The 26,026-nt window shown below is 44.6% G+C and overlaps 8 non-coding genes across 8 annotated transcripts; 4 read left to right on the top strand and 4 right to left on the bottom strand.

Moving 5' to 3' along the window:
- Positions 1–336: 336 nt before the first annotated feature.
- Positions 337–408, bottom strand: trnae-cuc (transfer RNA glutamic acid (anticodon CUC)). The gene has a single exon. It is a non-coding gene; the product is annotated as a tRNA-Glu (tRNA).
- Positions 409–543: 135 nt separating this feature from the next.
- Positions 544–615, top strand: trnaq-cug (transfer RNA glutamine (anticodon CUG)). The gene has a single exon. It is a non-coding gene; the product is annotated as a tRNA-Gln (tRNA).
- Positions 616–3,858: 3,243 nt separating this feature from the next.
- On the bottom strand, positions 3,859–3,930 carry trnae-cuc (transfer RNA glutamic acid (anticodon CUC)). Its single transcript has one exon. It is a non-coding gene; the product is annotated as a tRNA-Glu (tRNA).
- Positions 3,931–4,064: 134 nt separating this feature from the next.
- trnaq-cug (transfer RNA glutamine (anticodon CUG)) lies at positions 4,065–4,136 on the top strand. Its single transcript has one exon. It is a non-coding gene; the product is annotated as a tRNA-Gln (tRNA).
- A 3,234-nt stretch (positions 4,137–7,370) lies between these two features.
- On the bottom strand, positions 7,371–7,442 carry trnae-cuc (transfer RNA glutamic acid (anticodon CUC)). Its single transcript has one exon. It is a non-coding gene; the product is annotated as a tRNA-Glu (tRNA).
- A 135-nt stretch (positions 7,443–7,577) lies between these two features.
- On the top strand, positions 7,578–7,649 carry trnaq-cug (transfer RNA glutamine (anticodon CUG)). Its single transcript has one exon. It is a non-coding gene; the product is annotated as a tRNA-Gln (tRNA).
- Positions 7,650–10,780: 3,131 nt separating this feature from the next.
- On the bottom strand, positions 10,781–10,852 carry trnae-cuc (transfer RNA glutamic acid (anticodon CUC)). Its single transcript has one exon. It is a non-coding gene; the product is annotated as a tRNA-Glu (tRNA).
- Positions 10,853–10,987: 135 nt separating this feature from the next.
- Positions 10,988–11,059, top strand: trnaq-cug (transfer RNA glutamine (anticodon CUG)). Its single transcript has one exon. It is a non-coding gene; the product is annotated as a tRNA-Gln (tRNA).
- The last annotated feature ends 14,967 nt before the right edge of the window (positions 11,060–26,026 follow it).

The following is a 26,026-nucleotide window of genomic DNA, read 5'->3' as shown; positions in this document are numbered from 1 at the left end:
TGTTGAAGAAGCGGGATGTTTCAGATGCTGAGAATTAAAGAGGTATTGCCTAAAAGCAGCGCGGGGTCTTAAATAGAGAGGAGAGTTTTGGGGCGTTGCCTTCAGGGGGGGGGGGGGGGTCTTTATGGGTGGCCTTGTTGTTCAGGGTTTTAGGGGTGTACACTTTCTGACGGATATGACGTAGGAATAATTAAGGAAATAACTCTAAAATCACGCCCCCCAATTATGACGTAGGAATATTAATAAGCTTAGGGCATACGTCATAACAAAATTGGCCGCGCCCAAAAAACCCTACTATCTACTCACAGGTCCTAGGGGAAGAGCAACAGATCCACCTTTCCTGACCGGGAATCGAACCCGGGCCGCGGCGGTGAGAGCGCCGAATCCTGACCACTAGACCACCAGGGACGGCTCCGGAAGTGACCCGCCACACGCTGCACTCTGGGCGCAACTTGGCTCACTCTGGACTTGGCCGTGCGACAGAGCGAGACGTGTGCGTAGAGCAGAAACCTTCATCACGGGCAAGAGGTGGGCAGCCGGCTTGGTTCCATGGTTTAATGGTTAGCACTCTGGACTCTGAATCCAGCGATCCGAGTTCAAGTCTCGGTGGGACCTGGGGCCCTTGGCAGGGGCAGCGGCGGTGAAGCGGTGGTCTCCCTGCGTGAGGGCCTGTGTCTGCGAATAAGGCCTGTTTATGTTCCCTCTTGGGAGGCTTGGAGACGAATTGGCGAAAACTCCGGGTCGGCCTGGTGCGTTCATATTCCTGGTGGTGACCGCGTGGCTTAACGGAGAAGAAGGTTCCTGTGTTGACAGATTACAGATAGATTATTTCCCTTCTTGGAAATCATCGTTAAAGCGAAAAGGAACTTTATAAACCAGCTAGCTTGGAAGCAACCACGTCAGGGCATTCTTTCAGTGAGACCTCGGTTTTTTACAAGCACGAGTGAAGCTTTAAAAGAAAATGACATAGAATGTTTGCGGCCGTTCATCCAATCAAAAGGTGCAAGCCCGAGTCCGATTGCGGTCTGTCTTCCCTGGGGGCGGGGGGGATTGTGTTTTGTGAGATCCGGGGGAGAGGTGAGGTGGCTTTCTTTGGTGTATGCCAGAGGTCCGGTGAGAGGTTGTCTTTTACAACTGTCCCTCAGTCAATACCAAAAACAGTCCCTGCCAATCTGGGAAAGCCATTCAGTCCACAAACAGAGTTTTGACAAACATCCTGCGGGCTTTTTCTCCACTGTTTGATCCTTTTATCGTTGACAGGAATTTCTACAGGGTACGTCCCGAACAGGTGCCTCAATGGCTGTTTGCTAGCTCGATAAATCTAACTTGCTCGGTCTGCATACTATCTTTAATCTAAAACATCATACAGTCTCTTCGGTCTGACTTCGGATCGGAAGATTGAGGGTTGGAGTGCATTTGCGGTCGTTCCTGGGGTTACGACGTCGAAGCGGCATCTCGGTCGTTTTTGGGAAACTTCGGAAGGGCCAGCCGGCGTGCTAATGCTGCAGCCGTCGCCGGCGCGTTGTGTCTGATAACCTTACGGCAAACAGGCAATGCCTTGCGCCTGTGTCTGCGGCAAGAAAAGTGAGCGACTCTCCCCCGAAACCGGGGCACGAGCGCCTGAGGCCTTGGAGAATGCGGGCATCGATCCCGCTGCCTCTCGCATGCTGTAGCGTAAGGTACACTTACACATTTCAATTAAAGAAGTGAATTTATAGTATCACCTTATCACGAATCCTGGAATCTTGTAGAACTCAATTTCTGTAATAATTGGACGCAGACACCAATTCCAAAGATATAAATTGTCAAGTGTATTCAAAACAAAGACTAAATGTAGCACTACACTAATTATACAAAAGGGAAAAACGAATTACAATTCAACTCTAGATCAACAAATCGAAGACAAATCACTTCCGTGACCAAATCAAAGACCATGGGATCACATATGATAACACAAATCGTTAAACAAAAAAGGTTATCAACACATTGACTACAATACCGGTTAGTAAGACGAAGGTGAGTCTCTCGTTAGTATTATTAGTCAGACATTAAATAACTACGCAGGTTAGTATTTATGTCAGGTAACTTCTCGTTATATATATATCAGTCTCATTCACGTTTAGGTGCCGAGAAAGATCCTATCATTACTTGTTACCACAATTTCCCTTAACTGATTATTATTCAATGATTAAGGATAGGCAGGGCCACCAATAATCTAATGTCTATTATTTTGTGTCAATTTCAGACTAAACAGTTAAACAGGAATGAGAAGATATTTCTCGGCGTTGACAGATTTTATTTCTAAAATTATCAACAAAACAGTTTAATGCAACACACATTTATATTTAAGAAAACTAAATGATATTACACATTCTAGAGTTATGAATCACAGATTAACATTTCTAATTGATTTCTCAAATGTCATGAATCATGAACTCCAAACTGTTAAACTTATCTGAACTTCGTCGCAGAGAGGCCTCTCTGGCTTCGGGCTCAGATAACAGCACACGGCACGAGGTACGTGTGGTTTGGAACAAAGGCAGTCTGGTTCGGCTTTGTCAAAGAACTTCCACTCAGTCGATACACCTGGAAGTTGGGGTTTCGCGAAAGTAGAGTCGTTTCCAAACAGATTTTCCACTGGTTTGAAGGCTCCAAGGTTGTGCACAAAATCTTCTTGGCAAGCAGGGTCTCTCACCGTACTTATTTGAAGACAAAGTCTTTGGGGAAAGCAGGGCCGTGTTTGTTCCAAGGGTCAAGTTTCTTAAGACTCAAATAGCTATTTAAATGACTGACACTTTCGTATACAGTCGACTTAGTCAATTGTCCAGCTGTAAAACTCCACTGATCAGGTGGGCACAGGCGGGCAGCGCAGTCTGTAAAGTTCTTTATTTAATAAAGTCCTTTAAAAGAATTCTTCGTACGGCTCAATCTCCTTCTCCCAGTTTAACTCTTCTGTTGCCGGCAAAGACTTAGTTGGTTTCTGGTTCCGGTTCTGGCAACAGAGCTACAGGTTGAGCTGTGGCAGCGAGTTACTGGTTCAGGTGAGAGAGAGCGAGAAAGACTGTCCGCTGTTCCTTATAGTCTGTCAGATCAAGAGGTGATTGGTTCTTGAGTTTTTGAGATTGGATTTCGGTTTCAGCCCCCAGTGTCCTATTGGGGGGGGCTTGATTTATGACTGATGTCAATCCATGCCATCTTTTGGAAATGCCGGTTGGCCTGGGTTCGTAGCTCTATGTCGGGATTTCGGCTCTCGTCCACTTCAAAGAGTTTTTATCACCTACAGGCCCCTTTCTCCAGACATCTCATAGCAGAATTCCAAACTATTTGGCCTCTTCTTGGTGCCATGCTCCCCAAAACTGTCACTTTGATGCAAACCAGTTCCAAGCGGATGAGCTAAGGGAATCTGATAACTTTGGGGGGGAGAGGTTTTCTTTAGATCAGTGCTTCAGCTCAGAGCCCAAATGCTCTTATCCAAATACACCCAACATAACGCTACAATGCTAAGCGAGCACTCTACCACGTGAGCTGATCCTCAGGGCTCTCGGTGAGGCCGACCCCCACTTCTTCAGTCTTTAAGTGGCACGTCGCGAGTAAGTCCTTTCCTGCGCTTCAGGCAAGCTTGCAGCCAACTGCGGACGACTTTCCTTCCTCGGTGGCAGCCATCGTGCCGCAATAGAAAAGGATTGTCATGAGCAAAACTTTCAAAGTGACCGAAAAGATCACGGCCCGTCGTGTGATGTGATTTACATGAGCTCCAGAAACGTTCATGGACATATGTATATAAGTAAGGATTTAATCACAGATAGAGAGAGAGAAAATGCACCACACAGGTCCTATGGGAAGAGCAACAGATGCACCTTCCCTGGCCGGGAATCGAACCCGGGCCGCGGCAGTGAGAGCGCCGAATCCTGACCACTAGACCACCAGGGACAGCTCCGGAAGTGACCCGCCACACGCAGCACTCTGGGCGCAACTTGGCTCAATATGGACTTGGCCGTGCAACAGATGAGACGTGTGCGTAGAGCAGAAACCTTCGTCACGGGCAAAAGGAGGGCAGCGGGCTTGGTCCCATGGAGTAATGGTTAGCACTCTGGACTCTGAATCCAGCGATCCGAGTTCAAGTCTCGGTGGGACCTGGGGCCCTTGGCAGGGGCAGCGGCGGTGAAGCGGTGGTCTCCCTGCGTGAGGGCCTGTGTCTGCGAATAAGGCCTATTTATGTTCCCTCTTGGGAGGCTTGGAGACGAATTGGCGAGAACTCCGGGTCGGCCTGGTGCGTTCATCTTCCTGGTGGTGACCGCGTGGCTTAACGTAGAAGAAGGTGCCTGTGTTGACAGATTACAGATCCTTCTTGGAAATCATCGTTAAAGCGAAAAGGAACTTTGTAAACCAGCTAGCTTGGAAGCAACCACGTCAGGGCATTCTTTCAGTGAGACCTCGGTTTTTTACAAGCACGAGTGAAGCTTTAAAAGAAAATGACATAGAATGTTTGCGGCCGTTCATCCAATCAAAAGGTGCAAGCCCGAGTCCGATTGCGGTCTGTCTTCCCTGGGGGCGGGGGGGATTGTGTTTTGTGAGATCCGGGGGAGAGGTGAGGTGGCTTTCTTTGGTGTATGCCAGAGGTCCGGTGAGAGGTTGTCTTTTACAACTGTCCCTCAGTCAATACCAAAAACAGTCCCTGCCAATCTGGGAAAGCCATTCAGTCCACAAACAGAGTTTTGACAAACATCCTGCGGGCTTTTTCTCCACCGTTTGATCCTTTTATCGTTGACAGGAATTTCTACAGGGTACGTCCCGAACAGGTGCCTCAATGGATGTTTGCTAGCTCGATAAATCTAACTTGCTCGGTCTGCATACTATCTTTAATCTAAAACATCATACAGTCTCTTCGGTCTGACTTCGGATCGGAAGATTGAGGGTTGGAGTGCCTTTGCGGTCGTTCCTGGGGTTACGACGTCGAAGCGGCATCTCGGTCGTTTTTGGGGAACTTCGGAAGGGCCAGCCGGCGTGCTAATGCTGCAGCCGTCGCCGGCGCGTTGTGTCTGATAACCTTACGGCAAACAGGCAATGCCTTGCGCCTGTGTCTGCGGCAAGAAAAGTGAGCGACTCTCCCCCGAAACCGGGGCACGAGCGCCTGAGGCCTTGGAGAATGCGGGCATCGATCCCGCCGCCTCTCGCATGCTGTAGCGTAAGGTACATTTATACATTTCAATTAAAGAAGTGAATTTATAGTATCACCTTATCACGAATCCTGGAATCTTGTAGAACTCAATTTCTGTAATAATTGGACGCAGACACCAATTCCAAAGATATAAATTGTCAAATGTATTCAAAACAAAGACTAAATGTAGCACTACACTAATTATACAAAAGGGAAAAACTAATTACAATTCAACTCTAGATCAACAAATCGAAGACAAATCACTTCCGTGACCAAATCAAAGACCATGGGATCACATATGATAACACAAATCGTTAAACAAAAAAGGTTATAAACACATTGACTACAATACCGGTTAGTAAGACGAAGGTGAGTCTCTCGTTAGTATTATTAGTCAGACATTAAATAACTACGCAGGTTAGTATTTATGTCAGGTAACTTCTCGTTATATATATATCAGTCTCATTCACGTTTTGGTGCCGAGAAAGATCCTATCATTACTTGTTACCACAATTTCCCTTAACTGATTATTATTCAATGATTAAGGATAGGCAGGGCCACCAATAATCTTATGTCTATTAACTTGTGTCAATTTCAGACTAAACAGTTAAACAGGAATGAGAAGATATTTCTCGGCGTTGACAGATTTTATTTCTAAAATTATCAACAAAACAGTTTAATGCAACACACATTTATATTTAAGAAAACTAAATGATATTACACATTCTAGAGTTATGAATCACAGATTAACATTTCTAATTGATTTCTCAAATGTCATGAATCATGAACTCCAAACTGTTAAACTTATCTGAACTTCGTCGCAGAGAGGCCTCTCTGGCTTCGGGCTCAGATAACAGCACACGGCACGAGGTCCGTGTGGTTTGGAACAAAGGCAGTCCGGTTCGGCTTTGTCCAAGAACTTCCACTCAGTCGATACACCTGGAAGTTGGGGTTTCGCGAAAGTAGAGTCGTTTCCAAACAGATTTTCCACTGGTTTGAAGGCTCCAAGGTTGTGCACAAAATCTTCTTGGCAAGCAGGGTCTCTCACCGTACTTATTTGAAGACAAAGTCTTTGAGGAAAGCAGGGCCGTGTTTGTTCCAAGGGTCAAGTTTCTTAAGACTCAAATAGCTATTTAAATGACTGACACTTTCGTATACAGTCGACTTAGTCAATTGTCCAGCTGTTAAACTCCACTGATCAGGTGGGCACAGGCGGGCAGCGCAGTCTGTAAAGTTCTTTATTTAATAAAGTCCTTTAAAAGAATTCTTCGTACGGCTCAATCTCCTTCTCCCAGTTTAACTCTTCTGTTGCCGGCAAAGACTTAGTTGGTTTCTGGTTCCGGTTCTGGCAACAGAGCTACAGGTTGAGCTGTGGCAGCGAGTTACTGGTTCAGGTGAGAGAGAGCGAGAAACACTGTCCGCTGTTCCTTATAGTCTGTCAGATCAAGAGGTGATTGGTTCTTGAGTTTTTGAGATTGGATTTCGGTTTCAGCCCCCAGTGTCCTATTGGAGGGGGGCTTGATTTATGACTGATGTCAATCCATGCCATCTTTTGGAAATGCCGGTTGGCCTGGGTTCGTAGCTCTATGTCGGGATTTCGGCTCTCGTCCACTTCAAAGAGTTTTTATCACCTACAGGCCCCTTTCTCCAGACATCTCATAGCAGAATTCCAAACTATTTGGCCTCTTCTTGGTGCCATCCTCCCCAAAACTGTCACTTTGATGCAAACCAGTTCCAAGCTGATGAGCTAAGGGAATCTGATAACTTTCGGGGGGAGAGGTTTTCTTTAGATCAGTGCTTCAGCTCAGAGCCCAAATGCTCTTATCCAAATACACCCAACATAACGCTACAATGCTAAGCGAGCGCTCTACCACGTGAGCTAATCCTCAGGGCTCTCGGTGAGGCCGACCCCCACTTCTTCAGTCTTTAAGTGGCACGTCGCGAGTAAGTCCTTTCCTGCGCTTCAGGCAAGCTTGCAGCCAACTGCGGACGACTTTCCTTCCTCGGTGGCAGCCATCGTGCCGCAATAGAAAAGGATTGTCATGAGCAAAACTTTCAAAGTGACCGAAAAGATCACGGCCCGTCGTGTGATGTGATTTACATGAGCACCAGAAACGTTCATGGACATATGTATATGAGTAAGGTTTTAATCACAGATAGAGAGAGAGAAAATGCACCACACAGGTCCTAGGGGAAGAGCAACAGATCCACTTTCCCTGACCGGGAATCGAACCCGGGCCGCGGCGGTGAGAGCGCCGAATCCTGACCACTAGACCACCAGGGACGGCTCCGGAAGTGATGCGCCACACGCAGCACTCTGGGCGCAACTTGGCTCACTCTGGACTTGGCCGTGCGACAGAGCGAGACGTGTGCGTAGAGCAGAAACCTTCGTCACGGGCAAGAGGTGGGCAGCGGGCTTGGTTCCATGGTGTAATGGTTAGCACTCTGGACTCTGAATCCAGCGATCCGAGTTCAAGTCTCGGTGGGACCTGGGGCCCTTGGCAGGGGCAGCGGCGGTGAAGCGGTGGTCTCCCTGTGTGAGGGCCTGTGTCTGCGAATAAGGCCTGTTTATGTTCCCTCTTGGGAGGCTTGGAGACGAATTGGCGAAAACTCCGGGTCGGCCTGGTGCGTTCATCTTCCTGGTGGTGACCGCGTGGCTTAATGGAGAAGAAGGTGCCTGTGTTGACAGATTACAGATAGATTATTTCCCTTCTTGGAAATCATTGTTAAAGGAACTTTGTAAACCAGCTAGCTTGGAAGCAACCACGTCAGGGCATTCTTTCAGTGAGACCTCGGTTTTTTACAAGCACGAGTGAAGCTTTAAAAGAAAATGACATAGAATGTTTGCGGCCGTTCATCCAATCAAAAGGTGCAAGCCCGAGTCCGATTGCGGTCTGTCTTCCCTGGGGGCGGGGGGGATTGTGTTTTGTGAGATCCGGGGGAGAGGTGAGGTGGCTTTCTTTGGTGTATGCCAGAGGTCCGGTGAGAGGTTGTCTTTTACAACTGTCCCTCAGTCAATACCAAAAACAGTCCCTGCCAATCTGGGAAAGGTGCCTCAATGGCTGTTTGCTAGCTCGATAAATCTAACTTGCTCGGTCTGCATACTATCTTTAATCTAAAACATCATACAGTCTCTTCGGTCTGACTTCGGATCGGAAGATTGAGGGTTGGAGTGCCATTGCGGTCGTTCCAGGGGTTACGACGTCGAAGCGGCATCTCGGTCGTTTTTGGGGAACTTCGGAAGGGCCAGCCGGCGTGCTAATGCTGCAGCCGTCGCCGGCGCGTTGTGTCTGATAACCTTACGGCAAACAGGCAATGCCTTGCGCCTGTGTCTGCGGCAAGAAAAGTGAGCGACTCTCCCCCGAAACCGGGGCACGAGCGCCTGAGGCCTTGGAGAATGCGGGCATCGATCCCGCTGCCTCTCGCATGCTGTAGCGTAAGGTACACTTATACATTTCAATTAAAGAAGTGAATTTATAGTATCACCTTATCACGAATCCTGGAATCTTGTAGAACTCAATTTCTGTAATAATTGGACGCAGACACCAATTCCAAAGATATAAATTGTCAAATGTATTCAAAACAAAGACTAAATGTAGCACTACACTAATTATACAAAAGGGAAAAACTAATTACAATTCAACTCTAGATCAACAAATCGAAGACAAATCACTTCCGTGACCAAATCAAAGACCATGGGATCACATATGATAACACAAATCGTTAAACAAAAAAGGTTATAAACACATTGACTACAATACCGGTTAGTAAGACGAAGGTGAGTCTCTCGTTAGTATTATTAGTCAGACATTAAATAACTACGCAGGTTAGTATTTATGTCAGGTAACTTATCGTTATATATATATCAGTCTCATTCACGTTTAGGTGCCGAGAAAGATCCTATCATTACTTGTTACCACAATTTCCCTTAACTGATTATTATTCAATGATTAAGGATAGGCAGGGCCACCAATAATCTAATGTCTATTAACTTGTGTCAATTTCAGACTAAACAGTTAAACAGGAATGAGAAGATATTTCTCGGCGTTGACAGATTTTATTTCTAAAATGATCAACAAAACAGTTTAATGCAACACACATTTATATTTAAGAAAACTAAATGATATTACACATTCTAGAGTTATGAATCACAGATTAACATTTCTAATTGATTTCTCAAATGTCATGAATCATGAACTCCAAACTGTTAAACTTATCTGAACTTCGTCGCAGAGAGGCCTCTCTGGCTTCGGGCTCAGATAACAGCACACGGCACGAGGTCCGTGTGGTTTGGAACAAAGGCAGTCTGGTTCGGCTTTGTCCAAGAACTTCCACTCAGTCGATACACCTGGAAGTTGGGGTTTCGCGAAAGTAGAGTCGTTTCCAAACAGATTTTCCACTGGTTTGAAGGCTCCAAGGTTGTGCACAAAATCTTCTTGGCAAGCAGGGTCTCTCACCGTACTTATTTGAAGACAAAGTCTTTGAGGAAAGCAGGGCCATGTTTGTTCCAAGGGTCAAGTTTCTTAAGACTCAAATAGCTATTTAAATGACTGACACTTTCGTATACAGTCGACTTAGTCAATTGTCCAGCTGTAAAACTCCACTGATCAGGTGGGCACAGGCGGGCAGCGCAGTCTGTAAAGTTCTTTATTTAATAAAGTCCTTTAAAAGAATTCTTCGTACGGCTCAATCTCCTTCTCCAAGTTTAACTCTTCTGTTGCCGGAAAAGACTTAGTTGGTTTCTGGTTCCGGTTCTGGCAACAGAGCTACAGGTTGAGCTGTGGCAGCGAGTTACTGGTTCAGGTGAGAGAGAGCGAGAAAGACTGCCCGCTGTTCCTTATAGTCTGTCAGATCAAGAGGTGATTGGTTCTTGAGTTTTTGAGATTGGATTTCGGTTTCAGCCCCCAGTGTCCTATTGGAGGGGGGCTTGATTTATGACTGATGTCAATCCATGCCATCTTTTGGAAATGCCGGTTGGCCTGGGTTCGTAGCTCTATGTCGGGATTTCAGCTCTCGTCCACTTCAATGAGTTTTTATCACCTACAGGCCCCTTTCTCCAGACATCTCATAGCAGAATTCCAAACTATTTGGCCTCTTCTTGGTGCCATCCTCCCCAAAACTGTCACTTTGATGCAAACCAGTTCCAAGCTGATGAGCTAAGGGAATCTGATAACTTTCGGGGGGAGAGGTTTTCTTTAGATCAGTGCTTCAGCTCAGAGCCCAGATATTCTTATCCAAATACACCCAACATAACGCTACAATGCTAAGCGAGCGCTCTACCACGTGAGCTAATCCTCAGGGCTCTCGGTGAGGCCGACCCCCACTTCTTCAGTCTTTAAGTGGCACGTCGCGAGTAAGTCCTTTCCTGCGCTTCAGGCAAGCTTGCAGCCAACTGCGGACGACTTTCCTTCATCGGTGGCAGCCATCGTGCCGCAATAGAAAAGGATTGTCATGAGCAAAACTTTCAAAGTGACCGAAAAGATGACTGCCCGTCGTGTGATGTGATTTACATGAGTTACCAGAAACGTTCATGGACATATGTATATAGGTAAGGATTTAATCACAGATAGAGAGAGAGAAAATGCACCATACAGGTCCTAGGGGAAGAGCAACAGATCCACCTTCCCTGACCGGGAATCGAACCCGGGCCGCGGCGGTGAGAGCGTCGAATCCTGACCACTAGACCACCAGGGACAGCTCCGGAAGTGACCCGCCACACGCAGCACTCTGGGCGCAACTTGGCTCACTCTGGACTTGGCCGTGCGACAGAGCGAGACGTGTGCGTACAACACAAACCTTCATCACGGGCAAGAGGTGGGCAGTGGGCTTGGTTCCATGGTGTAATGGTTAGCACTCTGGACTCTGAATCCAGCGATCCGAGTTCAAGTCTCGGTGGGACCTGGGGCCCTTGGCAGGGGCAGCGGCGGTGAAGCGGTGGTCTCCCTGCCTGAGGGCCTGTGTCTGCGAATAAGGCCTGTTTATGTTCCCTCTTGGGAGGCTTGGAGACGAATTGGCGAAAACTCCGGGTCGGCCTGGTACGTTCATCTTCCTGGTGGTGACCGCGTGGCTTAACGGAGAAGAAGGTGCCTGTGTTGACAGATTACAGATAGATTATTTCCCTTCTTGGAAATCATCGTTAAAGCGAAAAGGAACTTTGTAAACCAGCTAGCTTGGAAGCAACCACGTCAGGGCATTCTTTCAGTGAGACCTCGGTTTTTTACAAGCACGAGTGAAGCTTTAAAAGAAAATGACATAGAATGTTTGCGGCCGTTCATCCAATCAAAAGGTGCAAGCCCGAGTCCGATTGCGGTCTGTCTTCCCTGGGGGCGGGGGGGATTGTGTTTTGTGAGATCCGGGGGAGAGGTGGGGTGGCTTTCTTTGGTGTATGCCAGAGGTCCGGTGAGAGGTTGTCTTTTACAACTGTCCCTCAGTCAATACCAAAAACAGTCCCTGCCAATCTGGGAAAGCCATTCAGTCCACAAACAGAGTTTTGACAAACATCCTGCGGGCTTTTTCTCCACCGTTTGATCCTTTTATCGTTGACAGGAATGTCTACAGGGTACGTCCCGAACAGGTGCCTCAATGGCGGTTTGCTAGCTCGATAAATCTAACTTGCTCGGTCTGCATACTATCTTTAATCTAAAACATCATACAGTCTCTTCGGTCTGACTTCGGATCGGAAGATTGAGGGTTGGAGTGCCTTTGCGGTCGTTCCTGGGGTTACGACGTCGAAGCGGCATCTCGGTCGTTTTTGGGGAACTTCGGAAGGGCCAGCCGGCGTGCTAATGCTGCAGCCGTCGCCGGCGCGTTGTGTCTGATAACCTTACGGCAAACAGGCAATGCCTTGCGCCTGTGTCTGCGGCAAGAAAAGTGAGCGACTCTCCCCCGAAACCGGGGCACGAGCGCCTGAGGCCTTGGAGAATGCGGGCATCGATCCCGCTGCCTCTCGCATGCTGTAGCGTAAGGTACACTTATACATTTCAATTAAAGAAGTGAATTTATAGTATCACCTTATCACGAATCCTGGAATCTTGTAGAACTCAATTTCTGTAATAATTGGACGCAGACACCAATTCCAAAGATATAAATTGTCAAATGTATTCAAAACAAAGACTAAATGTAGCACTACACTAATTATACAAAAGGGAAAAACTAATTACAATTCAACTCTAGATCAACAAATCGAAGACAAATCACTTCCGTGACCAAATCAAAGACCATGGGATCACATATGATAACACAAATCGTTAAATAAAAAAGGTTATAAACACATTGACTACAATACCGGTTAGTAAGACGAAGGTGAGTCTCTCGTTAGTATTATTAGTCAGACATTAAATAACTACGCAGGTTAGTATTTATGTCAGGTAACTTCTCGTTATATATATATCAGTCTCATTCACGTTTAGGTGCCGAGAAAGATCCTATCATTACTTGTTACCACAATTTCCCTTAACTGATTATTATTCAATGATTAAGGATAGGCAGGGCCACCAATAATCTAATGTCTATTAACTTGTGTCAATTTCAGACTAAACAGTTAAACAGGAATGAGAAGATATTTCTCGGCGTTGACAGATTTTATTTCTAAAATTATCAACAAAACAGTTTAATGCAACACACATTTATATTTAAGAAAACTAAATGATATTACACATTCTACAGTTATGAATCACAGATTAACATTTCTAATTGATTTCTCAAATGTCATGAATCATGAACTCCAAACTGTTAAACTTATCTGAACTTCGTCGCAGAGAGGCCTCTCTGGCTTCGGGCTCAGATAACAGCACACGGCACGAGGTCCGTGTGGTTTGGAACAAAGGCAGTCCGGTTCGGCGTTGTCCAAGAACTTCCACTCAGTCGATACACCTGGAAGTTGGGGTTTCGCGAAAGTAGAGTCGTTTCCAAACAGATTTTCCACTGGTTTGAAGGCTCCAAGGTTGTGCACAAAATCTTCTTGGCAAGCAGGGTCTCTCACCGTACTTATTTGAAGACAAAGTCTTTGAGGAAAGCAGGGCTGTGTTTGTTCCAAGGGTCAAGTTTCTTAAGACTCAAATAGCTATTTAAATGACTGACACTTTCGTATACAGTCGACTTAGTCAATTGTCCAGCTGTAAAACTCCACTGATCAGGTGGGCACAGGCGGGCAGCGCAGTCTGTAAAGTTCTTTATTTAATAAAGTCCTTTAAAAGAATTCTTCGTACGGCTCAATCTCCTTCTCCCAGTTTAACTCTTCTGTTGCCGGCAAAGACTTAGTTGGTTTCTGGTTCCGGTTCTGGCAACAGAGCTACAGGTTGAGCTGTGGCAGCGAGTTACTGGTTCAGGTGAGAGAGAGCGATAAAGACTGTCCGCTGTTCCTTATAGTCTGTCAGATCAAGAGGTGATTGGTTCTTGAGTTTTTGAGATTGGATTTCGGTTTCAGCCCCCAGTGTCCTATTGGAGGGGGGCTTGATTTATGACTGATGTCAATCCATGCCATCTTTTGGAAATGCCGGTTGGCCTGGGTTCGTAGCTCTATGTCGGGATTTCGGCTCTCGTCCACTTCAAAGAGTTTTTATCACCTACAGGCCCCTTTGTCCAGACATCTCATAGCAGAATTCCAAACTATTTGGCCTCTTCTTGGTGCCATCCTCCCCAAAACTGTCACTTTGATGCAAACCAGTTCCAAGCTGATGAGCTAAGGGAATCTGATAACTTTGGGGGGGAGAGGTTTTCTTTAGATCAGTGCTTCAGCTCAGAGCCCAAATGCTCTTATCCAAATACACCCAACATAACGCTACAATGCTAAGCGAGCGCTCTACCACGTGAGCTAATCCTCAGGGCTCTCGGTGAGGCCGACCCCCACTTCTTCAGTCTTTAAGTGGCACGTCGCGAGTAAGTCCTTTCCTGCGCTTCAGGCAAGCTTGCAGCCAACTGCGGACGACTTTCCTTCCTCGGTGGCAGCCATCGTGCCGCAATAGAAAAGGATTGTCATGAGCAAAACTTTCAAAGTGACCGAAAAGATCACGGCCCGTCGTGTGATGTGATGTACATGAGCTCCAGAAACGTTCATGGACATATGTATATAAGTAAGGATTTAATCACAGATAGAGAGAGAGAAAATGCACCACACAGGAGTAGATAGTAGGGTTTTTTGGGCGCGGCCTATTTTGTTATGACGTATGCCCTAAGCTTATTAATATTCCTACGTCATTATTGGGGGGCGTGATTTTAGAGTTATTTCCTTAATTATTCCTACGTCATATCCGTCAGAAAGTGTACACCCCTAAAACCCTGAACAACAAGGCCACCCATAATCGGTTGTTCTTGTTGTTCTTGTTGGTCAACTGTAGAGTGTGAATGGGTCGGGTCTTCCTGTAGTGGTTGGGGGTCTTTTTTAAATATACATGTAAGGGGCCCAGGTCTTAACAATGCCATTTTGAATAGTGCGTTTATCATATTCACACTGTCTCTGTCTCTGTCTCTGTCTGTCTCTCTCTCTCTGTCTCTCTCGCCCAAGCATTTTATAAGATCAACAAGTTCTGTTGTCTGTAATGGTCCCAGGTCTTAACAATGCCATTTTGAATAGTGCGTTTATCATATTCACACTGGCTCTGTCTCTGTCTGTCTCTATATCTCTCTCTCTCGCCCAATCATTTTATAAGATCAACAAGTTCTGTTGTCTGTAATGGTCACAGGTCCTAACAATTCCTGTTTTGCATAGGGTACTTATGTTAACCCCAATGTATATGGCTCTGTCTCTCCCCTCAAATTTAATTAAAAATAAAATTTAAAAAAAGAGAGTGTGTGTGTGTGTGGGTGTTTGTCGGTATAGGTTAATTGTTTTTGTAAAAAAAAAAAAAAAAAAAAAAAAGCTGTGGTTATATTTTATCTCACACATAATGTGTTCATTCGTTTTACTTAAATACATTCTAGGGTCTTAAAGCTCATAAGAGTTAGACTTAAGATAAGGATATGTTTTTAAGGTATTTTAGCAGGCTCAATCCCTGATGATAAGGAATCATTTAAAAAATAAAAACAACTGATCACTCAATGCTAAATAGATCACAACACTCAAGGCTAAATCACTCACACCACGGGGGACGGGGGTGGGCTCAGACAAACGTAGGCATGGCGTGTGGTCTCAAAACATTCAGAATACTTTTAAACTATATAATTTATAAGCTTTGTAAAATAAACCCAAATATCTCTTTTGTGGGGATAAACGCTGTTCTGAGTAGTTTGTGACTTGTTTAATACCAAACAAAGCATCGCTATTAAAAAAAAAAAAAAATCACTGTAAAAGCGCTACTTATTTTAGATCTTTATAGTTATTTTCTTGGCTCAGGTTGTTTTTTAGCGCGTATAAAGGCCTGAAATATTCTTAGTGTTTATTGACTATAGGTCTTGATGCTTAAAAATGTTTTTTTGAGAGACCAAAAGGTTCTAATAAAAGTTTAGAGTAGAGAGGAGAGAGATCGTCGCCATCTTGGTTTCTATTTGAAATTGATGCAGGGTCATTTTATTGGTTGGTTTTGATATGTTAATTGGTAACAGGACGGCACAAAGGCCAGCCCAGAACAATGCCTTACAAGCAGATCCGGCATCCGGCCATCAGTATAAGTATGAAGGTCTGGTCTTCAGCTCGACAGACTCATACTGACCTTTCGATTTAAGCCTAAAGATCAACAATGTCCGGAAACAACATCAACGACTTCGATTTAAACGAGTTTTTAGGTAAGTCTTCAGATTATTTTCATTAACTCAGAGCGGGTTGTGGGCATGTATTGTAAATAAGGTTATAACATCTGTTTTAAGTTCTGTAAAATTATTTTTCAGCCAGTCAACAGGAGTTAATTCCCAACGCTGAGGAGATCATCTGGAACAACGACGGTAAGATTTTTGTGTTTGCGCTCAAGGGTTCTTATGTATGGGTGTGTGGTTGTGTTTTGAAGCGGCTCATTAGAGTTATGAAAACGTTTTAATATATATTAATGGCGGTCTCTTTAATTACACAGAAACTATCGAAAGGCCTGTGATTAATGTCTCCGAGGATCAACCAAGAGAAGTGGTTGTCCCTAGACAGGCTGTCTGCCGACCGGGTAAGAACTAAACCCCTGTTTGTTTGTATAACGTTTCTGTAAGATGTTTGAGGCCCGTCTTGTTAATTTAAAAAAATATCCTTTCTAACAGTATTAAGAAACGTGGTTCGAGACAACGAAAGGCCTTCCACAGCGAGGGCTTGTTTAGTTTTACCTTCGAGAACCGTAACCTTTCAAGAATCTGAAAGGCCGTCAGCCCCTGTATCTGATAGCGGTGAGTATATATCTGCCGCTTGTAAGAGGTTAAAGCTTTTTATAAAGCGGGGTGGTTAAAGGTTAAACATGTCTCTTACCTTCACAGAAGTGCAAAAAGCTAAACCAGCTGAAAAACATAAGAAACGATTATTCTTTGGAGGTAAGTAAGATCTTTCAAACTTTAATGTTTTTAAAAGGGTTTTGTTTGCCCGTTGAGGGCTAATATTTAAGCGAGGGGTGCCCATTTCCTGTAGGTCTTGGGGGTTCTGGGAAAGATCTTTAGAAGTCCGGACAGGTCTAGGCTTGTTTCTGGGGCATGTGTTTAGAAATGACCGATTGCCCGACCGTCTGGTTAGGAAGTAAAGCTGTCCGAAAGGTTTTAGTAAGTTGTTTGGCTTATCTCCCGCAATTATACTTCTGTTTTAAAGTGGCTGTAGGAAAAGGCTTGAAGGTGTTCATTGTATTTAATATTTAAACAGATCGTGAAAACGTTTGTGAAACAGGAAGTCCCGGGATCAGGAAGCGTTTACACTTGGAAGGTTCGTTTAAAAATGAAATGTGGTGTGTGTGTGTATAAAAAGTGTTTTATTAACAATATTACATTTAAGAAACAGTTTATTTACAGAGGCTTCTCTGTTTTACATTTATTATCAAGTCCTAATAAATATATTGTCTGTAAATAATAAGGCGTTGTAGTGAATGTCTAAGCCTATTTTCAAAGGTCTAAAAAAGCTAAAGGTTTTGAAGGTCCTGGACATGTTGTTTTAAGTTTGATTTCTGTCGCCGTTTAAAGATGTAAATGTAATGTATATTTTTATTCTTCCCAAGACTCTTGGGATAGTCATTCTGTGGATGAGCTATTGAGGACAATTACCCCGTCTAAGTGGGATCAAACATCTTCCCCGGAGAGATCACCGAGAGGATCCCCCACGGTGGTCTTGGAGATCCCCCAACATCTACTCAGGCCACAGCCTTCTGGGGGTAATTCAACAATCCAGATTCAGCCCGCCGCATTGTCGGGCGGAACAAATACAGGCAACCAACAACCTCAGGGGTCGCCATCAGTCAGGGTTGACACACCACCCAACGACGGACTGGTTTCAACATCGTCCCCCCAGCCCCGTTTCTTGGCTACAGAAACGCTGAACAGTACACCGCGATTGGCCAGGGTGTCACCGCAAAGGCCTTCTTGGTCTCCGTCCGTGAGTATACGCTCGCTCCCTGCCTCCTTCGACCGAGATTTACCGGAGCGACCATCCTTTGCAGCTGAGCCAGGACACCATCCCCCGGAGCTACTTCCTGAAGGTCGGCATGAGTTGCTACATACCTTGTTACTAAATCAAAGACTTGTGTTAGTGGGGCAAAACCTTGTGATAGAGAGCCAAAACACCCTTATTAATACCCTTACTAACGAATTGTACCGTATTTAATGTTTTAATAGATACAAAACGCCTTACTATTGTGGGTTGTTGGAAAAATAAAAAATAAAAAAAATGTCCGGACTTGGTAAAAGAACTCACAAACTAAAGGATTATGAACAAGTTAGGGCCCCAAAAAGACCTTCCCGAGAGAACACCCTCGGCCCTGTTGTGAACTCCTCTGATGTCCCAATGAACCAGGAACTATTACAAATGATAAATGATTTAAATAACCCCCAATCACCACCGATAGAATGTGAATTACCAGACTTACCGTGAACCCCGACCTGTTACAGATGGTCAATGATCTAAATAACCACCTCCCAACGGTAGCGCTTATAGAGGTTCAACCCCTAGTTCACCCCGATTTGTTTGAAATGGTGGAGGCTTTGGAGACGCTACCCCGACCAAATTCTGCCCCTATTATAAATGATTTGAGACAATTAGAACACAGTACGGCGGCAGAAGCAGCCGTCACTATAGAGGAGGGTCTTGACATTAACCGGGTGGATATCTTTGAAGGACTTTTACAGGCTTTAAATGAGCCTCCTCAAAAAGGGGGTTTTGTAGATGTCAGCGGTGGGGGTGTTCGGAATGTGGAGGGTTCTGAGACTGATAAGGCTGTGGATGACATGCTCTGTGAGAATGTAGGGGTTGAAGGCTTTGTTCAAAATGATGATGTGTCCAAAAGTACCAGTGATCCCGTGATTATAGATAGACCGGCCTATAACAATTTTGAAATGATTCAGCGTTTTAATTTTGCAGAACTTTTAAATTGTGACAATTATGCAGAAATATTTGTCAACATACACGAGGCCTTGCAAAACATGCTTGAACAGGTTGCTGAAAGGGTCAGACCTCGAGATGTTGTACAGTTAGAACTCAGAGGGGATGATTTGTTTAGCAACCTATCTGTAATGCTGAGTGGAGATAATTTAGATGTTGATGAATTTCTGGCTAAAATCGAAGCGTTATTGCAAAGTAACGCATCCATCTTAGCTGATGAAAGTCTGTCTCTGGTAATGAATGTGGTTCCTAACCCTGAGGGTGGGGCGCTTAGAAGACTGTCGAAATGCTTGAAGAACGACATAATTAGGAACAAGCTCAGGCAATTAGTGGTGAGTTCCAATGGGGACAATAAGCTCTGTTTTGCTTACAGTTTAATAAAACTACTCACCCCCGACATGCCTGAACCCCAAGCTATGCAAGAGGCTTTAATGCTTCATCAGAGGGCCGGCTTAAACTCTCAACAGATGGTTGCCTTTTCAGACATTGCCATGTTTGAGGAGTTGTTGTCTTTAAAAATTGTTGTGTGGTACCGTTGTGAGGTAAAGGAAGTATTTGTGAAATTTCAGACACATCCTGAAACCCATACACAGACACTGTTTCTCTTCCTAAGTGATAGTCATTACTTTGGAATAAAGAGTTTGACGGCTTTTTTGGGTTGTTCGTATGTTTGTCATTGGTGTTATAAGGCCTTCAATGATAAGCTTAAGCACCGCTGTGACGGTTACTGTAACGTCTGTTTCAATCCGCAATGTCGTAAGGGTTTGGCCCCTACCATCCGATGTAAAGATTGCTTAAGGATTTGTCTCTCCGCGTTCTGTTTTTCCGAACATAAGGTGCAGAGGGCCGCTGCTGAGGGGGTTAAAAAACGGAGTTATTGTGATCAAACTAAATATTGCCCGCAGTGTTGCCTCCAGTACCGTTTTCATGAGGTAAAACCACACAAATGTCTGGAACCGAGATGTAGGATCTGTAATGCGGATTTAACCCCGGGGTCTGAACACCAGTGCTTTATTCAGCCGGTTAAAAAGGAGCCGCCGCACAACCGGTATGTCTTTTTTGATTTTGAATGCCGGCAAGAAAACGGGGTCCATGTTGCTAATTATATACACTGTATTGACATGTTGGATTGTGAGTGGTCAGCTAGCGGTGAGAGTTGTGTCAGGGATTTCTTTACGCGGTATCGCGGTCCAAAATACCTCAATTACACATTTATTGCCCACAATGCTAAGGGTTATGATTCTTACATATTGATGAAGTATCTGGTGGAAAATGGGGTGACCCCAAAAATAATAGCTCAGGGTAGCAAGATCATGTGTTTCACCGACGAGGCTTTCAACCAACGTTACATAGACTCGTTAAATTTCCTCCCCATGAAATTGAGCGCTTTGCCTAAAGCTCTGGGTTTTGAGGCTCAGAAGAAAGGTTGGTTCTGCCATTTTTTTAATACTAAGGACACTCAAAATTATCGAGGGTCCTACCCGCCCGCCTCTTATTATGGGGTTGATACTATGATGTCTGATGAGAGGGAGGAATTCTTTAAATGGTACAATACGGTTAAGGGGGGTGTTTTTGATTTCCGAGAAGAGATGGCCGCTTATTGTAAAAATGATGTGGAGATCCTTAAAGAAGCCTGTTTGCGTTTCCGCACCGAGGTTATCAACACGTCGGGTCTCGACCCTTTGCAAAGTGTGACCATAGCGTCTCTCTGCATGAAAATGTATCGATCCAATTTCTTGCAGAAAAACACTATAGCGGACACCACTTCTGACAACTATCGTGCTAGACAAAAGAACTTTTCGACTGTCTCCATACAGTGGCTGGAATATCTGAGTGCCCGGGATAACATCTTCATCAGACATGCTTTAAATCAAGGGGAAGTCAAAATGGGTCCTTACTACTTAGACGGTTTTAGCGACGTGTCCGGGCGGCGTACCGCTTATGAGTTTGCTGGTTGTATTTACCATGGCTGTCCTCAGTGCTTCGACCCAAACACCTTTAACCCCGTAACACAAAAACTCTGCGGTGATATGTACTATGATTTCCAGGAACGAATTGAAACTTTAAAAAACACCTATGGTTTGAATGTACTGGTGATTTGGGAACACGCGTGGACGACCCTGAAGCAACAGGATGTGGAGGTACAACGGTTTATGGAAACCTTGGACTTTCCTGAACGTCTAGAGCCCAGGGATGCGTTATTTGGGGGTCGTACCAACGCCCTCTGTTTACATTATGAGGTAAAGGAGGGTGAGAGAGTAGATTACTATGATTTCACCAGTCTGTACCCTTATGTCAACAAGACCAAAATGTACCCGGTGGGGCATCCAACCATTGTTTATCGTGACTTTCTCGAAATCGGACAGTACTTTGGTTTGATCAAAGTCACCATGTACCCTCCTCGTGAGCTGTTCCTACCCGTGTTGCCTTACAGGTGTTCGGGAAAATTGATGTTCCCTCTGTGTAGAACGTGTGTGGAAACTGAAAATCAAAATACCTCTTGTCTGCACAGTGATGACGAGAGAGCGCTGACGGGTGTCTGGTGTAGCATTGAGCTTGACAAGGCGGTGGAGAAAGGTTACAGAGTCGGTAAGGTGTATGAGGTTTGGCATTTTTCTGAAAAATCTGATACTCTTTTTGCTGAGTACATTATGACCCATCTGAAAGGGAAACAGGAGGCATCGGGCTATCCCTCATGGTGTGTTGACTCCGCTGCCAAAGAGCGGTACGTTCAGCAATATTTTGAAAAGGAAGGGATCCGTCTAGAGCCGGGGAACATAACTGTAAACCCCGCCAAGAGACAAATGTCCAAACTGATTTTAAACAGTCTGTGGGGTAAGTTTGGGGAAAGAAATAACCGTCTAAACACAACCTTGATTAAAACCCCTGAACAGTTTATAGAATTTATCTTTTCCAAACAACATGCAGTATCACACTTTCAATTCTTAAATGACCACGTGGCACAGGTCCAGTGGAGGGCCCCTAAAGATTTCCCCACCAAACAGGGAAACGTTAATGTTTTCATAGCGGTTTTTACCACGGCTTACGCCCGGCTTGAACTGTACAACTTAATGGATCAGCTGCAGGAACGCACGCTCTATCATGATACTGACTCTGTAATCTTTGTCACCAGGCCAGGGGATTGGGTCCCTCCCCTCGGGGACTACCTTGGGGAGTTAACGAGCGAGCTAGATCCTCAGGACCACATAGTGGAGTTTGTTTCAGGGGGTCCTAAGACTTACGCATACAGAACGGCTGCGGGTAAGACCTGTATGAAAGTTAAGGGTTTCACTCTGAACCATTGTAACAACAAGCTCATTAACATCAAGTCTCTGACGACCCTGGTACAAAGTTTTGTAACCGAGAAAGACGCGCCTCCTCGCGAGATTATTACAGCCGGAAATCAGATCTATCACAATAAAAAGGGGTACACATTGGAAAATAGATCACTAAACAAACGGTTCAGGGTGGTGTACAATAAAAGAGTTTTGAAGACTGATTATACCACTCTGCCTTATGGATATTAGCAGTGGTTTTGATAACAGACTTCAACACCCTTTCTCCTGTATTATAGCCGGTCCCTCCAATTCGGGTAAGAGCTATCTTATAAAGAACATCATAGAAGATGTGGACGCAACCGTGTCCCAAGCTCTTGACAACATAGTGTGGTGTTACTCTTGCTGGCAACCTCTCTACGATGATTTGGCATCAAAAAAAAATAATCTGAAATTTGTGCAAGGTCTCCCCGCCTCGTTGTGTGACGATGACCTGTTCCCGCCCGGACAAACTAATCTAGTGATCCTTGATGACCTGATGGAGCAGGCCGGTGACATCAGTGAAGTGGAAAAAGCTTTCACAAAGTACACTCATCATAGGAATTTAAGTATTATTTATTTAGTTCAAAATCTATTTTTTCAAGGTAAAAAAAGCCGCACTATTAATTTAAATGCCAATTATATAATTCTTTTTAAAAACCCCAGAGATAAACTACAGGTCACCGTCTTGGCTCGTCAAATGTACCCTAACCAGACCAAATTCTTTTTGGAGGCATTTGAGGATGCCACCAAAAAACCCTACGGGTACTTGATTGTGGACTTAAAAGCACAAACCCCAGAAGACTTTCGCCTCAGAACAGGTTTGTGCCCGCCCGATTGGCCGGCAGTGTATGTGCTAAAGAAAAGGAAATAAATAAGAATGTCTGTTCGGATTAAAAGAAATCTGCCGCTTTTGCAAATGTTATTTGAGGGGAGCCCGCGCCATAGGAAAGCTGTGCTGGCAGGGGCCCCCTCGGATTTGATCGAGACCCTGTGTGAAATAGCTTTTAACATCTTACGCGGTAATATACCCCTAACCCCTTCTCAACATTCTAAACTCAAAAAACAAAAAGCGGTTATCAAGATCATCGCTAATAAGAAGTATTCTATTAAAAGAAAAAGAAAGAAGATTAATCAAACCGGAGGTTTTATAGGACCGCTGTTGAGCATAGCCGTGCCTTTCCTAACCAGTCTTCTAGCTTCCAGAGTGGGTTAATAATGGAATATGCTCAGAAAATGTTTTTGATCCCTCAGGAGCAGCTTGAGAAACTGAGAAAAAATGTTGTCGGGCCAGAGCCCATTAGACAAACGGCCGAAAACAACCTGGACTCTGAAATGAAAGCTATACTGGCCAGGGCCGATTTAAATCAGTATTCCAAAGCCCAGATGTATAGCAACACGTTACAGCGCTACCTCCGTCTGGTTAGACAGGGTGAAAAAGATCAAAACATTTTAACTTTAACCATGGCCTCTCAAGAAAATGGTTCTGGGACTGATGCGGGGGGTACGGTTGATAAAGATGTTGCGGTGCCCGAACCTGTTGAGAGTTCAGAGGGAGATGTTGTAACGGATGTTTTGAGAAACATGCCGGCCAGAAGCAAAAGACATGCAGAATATATTCTGCACAAAATGGTTCAGAAACCGCGGGTAACGACTTGGAATGAACAGGGTGAATTTGTTTTTAAAGGACAACTGATCAAAGGTTCACACATGTTTGATTTGTTGAAGAGTGTCACTAGCACTAATAAGGTACCCGATAGTCGCCGACCTGTAGGCTGGAATGCTTTCCTACAGGCGATGGCCTGTCTGAACATGCCCCAATCAACAGTCCCTAACCAGGAAACGCGACAAAAAATCCGTCTGTGTAAAGAGGTGGTGACTGATCTGACGCCGATATCTCATTACTCTGACCGTGTTGAGCAACCCTCCTCAGGATCTATCCATCGTTGGGAAGCTTATTAATCTCATGTTTTTATTTGTCTCCCCTGTAAATAAGGAACCGACAAACAATTTTTTTATTTTTTATTTTTATTTTCAAATGTTGTACATTTATTTATAACATAACCCTGCTTTGTATAAGATTTGTGTTGAATAAAAACAAAACTAATGATTCAAAGGCTGTTTTCATTATTTTTTCACTTTAACACGCATGACATCTTTTAAAATCCTCACAAGAACACCCCATCTGTATACATGGCTGGCTAGGGTCGTAAGTAATTGTGTTATAAGGGGGGGTCCACAGTGTCCTGACAAACTCTGCCACTTTTTTATCATTTTGGCCTAAATCCTCACTGTACAAGGACATAATATCGGGGTATGACCTTCCTTTAGATCTATGATATAAGAAAAACACACAGTGTTGACCACAAGTGAAGGTCTGAAGACTTTGTACTTGATGACCGCTGTAAATGGTTTCTTGACAGTTGTTGAGCAGAAAGTTATTGATCTTCCGAGGGAAAGGTCTGAAATCCGGGGGGTTTCCATAGGAATCAAAAAATTCCCCACGGCGGTCCTCCCTTAGATAAATAGCCAGCCAATGTTCTCCGGGCATATTTTTAGGGTGTGTGTTGATTATGTACATTGCAGGTAAATTCTTGATCTTAAATTTAGGCAGCTGGTCGCAGGCATAGACTCCTTGAAACACTTTCCGTGAGCCGTCCAGGGCATTCATGATGTGGTTGAGCTCTCTGGTGTTCATTTTAATAATAATCATACAGAACGTTTCTCCTCTGATTCACCTCAATAATGTTGTCAAACACAGCATACACGACCATATTTACAGTGCGTGGTAGAGGCTGCTTGAAACGCATCTCCAAACGCATATTGCCCGTCTTCATCAGTGAAAAATGTTGTCCACACTCTTCGTCAGGGGTCAGGTTGAAACCGTACAGGGTGTAACCGCTGCAGTATTCCCGGCGATCGATCAGCAGAGGTTGATCCTTGAGATGGCGACCCGTAGCCAGTACTAGACTGTAATATTCACGAACCGCGTTGCCGTTTTCAAAGTCAGGTTGAAAAGGTCTGGATGGAACCTGCACACCATCGACGTACAGTGCTATAAATTCCGCGTTATAATGTTTAAAGTTAAAGGGGTTCTTGTTGTAAACCCCGGTAAATGCATCATTATCCACGAGACCTATAATAACCTGTTTTGGGAGCTGGCCTAGAAACAGATTTTCCTGGTTCATCACCCGTGTCCCTGCGGGGATACTGTGGACTTTCATATAGACTCTTTCGATCGGGTACTTGGCGTTTGCCGTCATTAAAGCCTGCGCATGTCCTAGTTTAACCGCCGGGGAGACGGATACTTTTTTCACAAACAGCGAGGCCGATAATATGGTCAGTTTATATTTTTCAGTATCAGGGGTCATCAGACAAAAAGCACTTTTACTACGGATCATTTTAATTTTAATGTCTACCCGGTTGAGCATGAGTTTTTCTTGGAAAAATATGTCTGCATGAATATGTCCCATTAGCTCAAAGGTCCTCCCTTCTGTTGAAAAGGCCGTTCTTTTTTGCAAACCCTTATTGAGTCCCTCTGGATCCTGGTCGTCCATAGCTTCCGGGGTGTCTTTGAAGAAAAGGCTGGGGCTGAACTGTTTGCTTAGGGTCTCCTCACTATAATTAAGGATACACTCCATCATGGCCCTATAGGGGTAAGTATTGCTGCTTTGACTAATGAGCCGATCTCCCAGGGTCACATCCACCTGTGAAAACATGGTGGCCACCGGGTAATTGATGACCCCAGCGTTGGCCGTCTTCTCAATTGCATCGCCATCCTCATCAGTCACTTTACAGTTCATTAAAATAAATGTGTTATTCAAATCAATATAATCCTCGCCATTGCCAGCAATAAAAAACTCCAGAGGGGCCGTATCTGAAATTGCGGAAAGAGGGGGTATCTCTACATATATGCTCTTATCTATACTCGTTTGAGTGTATGGAACTGTAAACAGATCCAGTTCTGATTTGACGCATTCTTCCGATAGACTGTGGACAAAAGACATTTTTAAAAGATGTATCCTGAGGCTCTATTTGTCTTTCTTTGAGACTTTCTTTTTGCAGGTTTTT

This window comes from Amia ocellicauda, chromosome 6 (genome assembly GCF_036373705.1).
Source record: "Amia ocellicauda isolate fAmiCal2 chromosome 6, fAmiCal2.hap1, whole genome shotgun sequence".
Classification (NCBI taxonomy): domain Eukaryota; kingdom Metazoa; phylum Chordata; class Actinopteri; order Amiiformes; family Amiidae; genus Amia; species Amia ocellicauda.
The sequence above is the reverse complement of the archived record's forward strand: the minus strand, read 5'-3'. Positions and strand labels throughout refer to the sequence as shown.